The following is a 3913-nucleotide window of genomic DNA, read 5'->3' as shown; positions in this document are numbered from 1 at the left end:
TGACCTATTGCTATTGCACCTGTTACAATAACGTGGATGGATGTACCCACAGAGACTGATCCCAGGTCAGATTAGACATTTTACCACCTAATGGGTAGGGTTAGGGAGGGCAAGCTGGGGAGGGCAAGCTGATCCCAGGTCAGATTAGACATTTTACCACCTAATGGGTAGGGTTAGATCTGGGGAGGGCAAGCTGATCCCAGGTCAGATTGTTGGTATATACACCTGGACTATTCGACTGTCGTCCCAGAGCTCTCCTGGTTGTCATCCTGTCCCTCTGACCAGGGACTGATTCAGACCTGGGACACCAGGTAACTAGACTGTCTTGGCCAATCACTGACATTAATCAATTAATCAATTAACTACTATCTAGGGTGACGAGACACCCAGCAGAGTTAAAGACCCGGGGACATGGAGCTGGACAGTCTCCACATTACAGCCTGATACAGAGGGTCCCATAGTATCCCCTTTCTCCTGAAGTGTACACTCGTTCACTACTTCCCATTGGTTTGGTTAGAGGCTTTTTGTTGTTTTGTTATACCAGTAATTTCCTTTGAACTCAGTGAAGGGAAGTGAAGAAAGTGCCCACTTTCTGGAGGAAGGACGGACAGACAGACAGACAGAATAGGGACCTCTAGAGTTTCTGGTGAATAAGATATAGATTAATATATTTAATTCCCTTTTCACTCAAAAGTGACTGTATAATTACGGCTCCGTCTTTCCGTTTTTAGAGGTGATTTCCATTATTTTCCCACATCCTGAATATGCTAATGAGTAACCAGGAAGTAGCAAGGGTGGCCACGCCCCTCCCTCTCTTTCTCTCTCTCTCTCTAAAATCCCCAAAGATAGTGGTGCCCCCTGCTCCCCAGTGGTGTGGCTAACTAACGACAAGAAGCACAAAGTGATCCAAGTCACCTTCATAGACGCCATTTTGACTTCTTCTTCTTCTCTTTCTCCTTCTTCTTCTTCTTCTTCTTCTTCTCCTTCTTCTCCTTCTTCTCTTTCTTCTTCTTCTTCTCTCTTCTTCTCCTTCTTCTTCTTCCTTCTCCTTCTTCTTCTCTTTCTCCTTCTTGCTTCTTCTTCTCTTTCTTCTTCTCCTTCTCTTTCTCCTTCTTCTTCTTCTTCTCCTTCTTCGTCTTCTTAGTGCTTGTCTTCCATTAGACATTCGTTCTTCAGTGGGGAGAATAAACTGAAGCCTATTGTTTTATTTCCTCCTCCTCCTCCTCCTCCTCCTCATCCTCCTCCTCCTCCCTCCTCTATGTGTTCTGCGCTGTGACAATGCCATGAATTAGGCCTTTTTACTGATACACTGACCAGTATGCAGGGAAACTGTCCCTAGTGACTGATCTAAGGTCAGTTATATATCCCCCCTCCTCTAATGGTAAAGGGTAGGACCCGGGGGAGGCTAAACTGATCCTAGATCTGTGGTTAAGGAGCAGGTTCTAGCCTTAGTGCCATTTCTCCCGTACCGGCCGTCTGTATGAGATTTGTATATTAATCACTTAATAAAAAATGACTAAATAAGTCTAGATATCAATATCGATTTTGAAATATTCATGATATTTAAACATTTAGATTTTAGTGACAAACAAACAACAACAACAACAACAACAACAAAAAGAGAATAAAAAGGTGTAGTTTTAGTCTGTCTGAGAGGGACTTGTTGTTGTTTTGGATACTCTCTGTTGTGTGTGTGTGTGTGTGGTGTGTGTGTGTGTGTGTGTGGTGTGGGTGTGTGGTGTGTGTGTGTGTGTGTGTGTGTGTGTGTGTGTGTGTGTGTGTGTGTGTGTGTGTGTGTAGGAACGTTGTAGTTGTAGCTGCCTGGTTGGAAGGAACCAAAACTGAACATAAAGATATATATGTTATAGCTACGGAAAACTACTGAATAAAAGTGTTGGTTTACTCTCTGTTGTAAAATAGTTAGAAAATAATCCTTCACTTACACATTTGTAGACTTTAATAAAAGTGTTTCGTATGCAACTCTAAAGAAACCCCTTACTATGGTTCGCCTCGTGTGCTCGATATGGGTCAACCCTGTGGAATTAGCATTACTAGAACGGGACATTCTAGAACCAATAGACATTCTGCAACCACTAGACATTCTAGAACCACTAGACATTCTGCAACCACTAGACATTCTAGAACCACTAGACATTCTGCAACCACTAGAAGGGACATTCTAGATACCCATAGACATTCTGCAACCACTAGACATTCTAGAACCACTAGACATTCTACAACCACTAGACATTCTGCAACCACTAGACATTCTACAACCACTAGACATTCTGCAACCACTAGACATTCTGCAACCACTAGACATTCTGCAACCACGAGACATTCTACAACCACTAGACATTTCTGCAACCACTAGACATTCTACAACCACTAGACATTCTGCAACCACCTAGACATTCTAGAACCACTAGAAGGGACAATCTCTACAACCACTAGATGGGACATTCTAGAACCACTAGAAGGGACATTCTAGAACCACTAGAAGGGACTTCTAGAACCACTAGAGGGACATTCTAGAACCACTAAGAAGGGACATTCTAGAACCACTAGAAGGGACATTCTAGAACCACTAGATGGGACCATTCTACAACCACTAGAAGGGGACATTCTAAAACCACTAGATGGGACATTCTAGAACCACTAGAAGAGACATTCTACAACCACTAGAAGGGACATTCTAGAACCACTAGATGGACATTCTAGAACCACTAGATGGGACATTCTACAACCACTAGTAAGGGACATTCTAGAACCACTAGATGGGACATTCTAGAACCACTAGAAGAGACATTCTACAACCACTAGAAGGGACATTCTAGAACCACTAGATGGGACATTCTAGAACCACTAGAATGGTATGGATGGCTACAGTCCAGTGTACAGATTTCACACTCTGCTTCTCAAACGGCACCGTTTCTCTGCAACGGCAGCCGGCGCGCTACATGGGGAACAGGGTGTCATTCAGGACGCCTGTCTTTGTCCGTTCACTAAACTCTAACTCTGTCGTGGAACCCATCCTTAACATTCTCTCTCTCTCTCTTGATTCTGAGGCATTAGATCCTGAAACTCACCAGCTGCCAAAATAAGGTGCCTTTAGGTTTATACCTGAACACTCCCCTACTGATCACACGTCACTATAACACTCCCCTACTGACCACCACGTCACTATAGCACTCCCCTACTGACACACGTCAGCTATAAACACTCCCCTACTGATCACACGTCACTATAACATCCCCTACTGACCCACGTCACTATAACACTCCCCTACTGACCACACGTCACTATAGCACTCCCCTACTGACCACACTCACTATAACACTCCCTACTGATCACACCATCACTATAACACTCCCCTACTGACTGACCACACGTCACTATAACCTCCCCTACTGACCACACGTCACTATAACACTCCCCTACTGACCACACGACACCATAGCACTCCCCTACTGACCACACGTCACTATAACACTCCCCTACTGACCACACGTCACTATAGCACTCCCACTGGACCACATGTCACTATAACACTCCCTACTGATCACACGTCACTAGAACACTCCCCTACTGACCACACGTCACTATAACACTCCCCTACTGACCACACGTCACTATAACACTCCCTACTGACTGACCACAAAAATCTCACTATAACACTCCCCTACTGACCACACGTCACTATAACACTCCCCTACTGACCACACGTCACTATAACACTCCCCTACTGACCACACTCACTATAACCATCCCTACTTGACCACACGTCACTAACACTCCCCTACTGACCACACACGTCACTATACCTCCCCTACTGACTGACCACACGTCACTATAACACTCCCCTACTGACTGACCACACGTCACTATAACACTCCCCTACTGACCACACATC

The 3913-nt window shown here is 44.7% G+C and overlaps 1 long non-coding RNA gene across 1 annotated transcript; it reads right to left on the bottom strand.

Moving 5' to 3' along the window:
- Positions 1–3377: 3377 nt before the first annotated feature.
- On the bottom strand, positions 3378–3903 carry LOC116371299 (uncharacterized). Its single transcript, XR_004208923.1, has 3 exons — positions 3825–3903; positions 3677–3737; positions 3378–3402 (listed from the first exon to the last, which is right to left on the bottom strand). It is a non-coding gene; the product is annotated as an uncharacterized LOC116371299 (long non-coding RNA).
- Between the last annotated feature and the right edge of the window lie 10 nt (positions 3904–3913).

This window comes from Oncorhynchus kisutch, unplaced genomic scaffold (genome assembly GCF_002021735.2).
Source record: "Oncorhynchus kisutch isolate 150728-3 unplaced genomic scaffold, Okis_V2 scaffold3092, whole genome shotgun sequence".
NCBI classification, from domain to species: Eukaryota; Metazoa; Chordata; class Actinopteri; order Salmoniformes; family Salmonidae; genus Oncorhynchus; species Oncorhynchus kisutch.
This window is presented reverse-complemented; position numbering and strand designations above follow the sequence as displayed.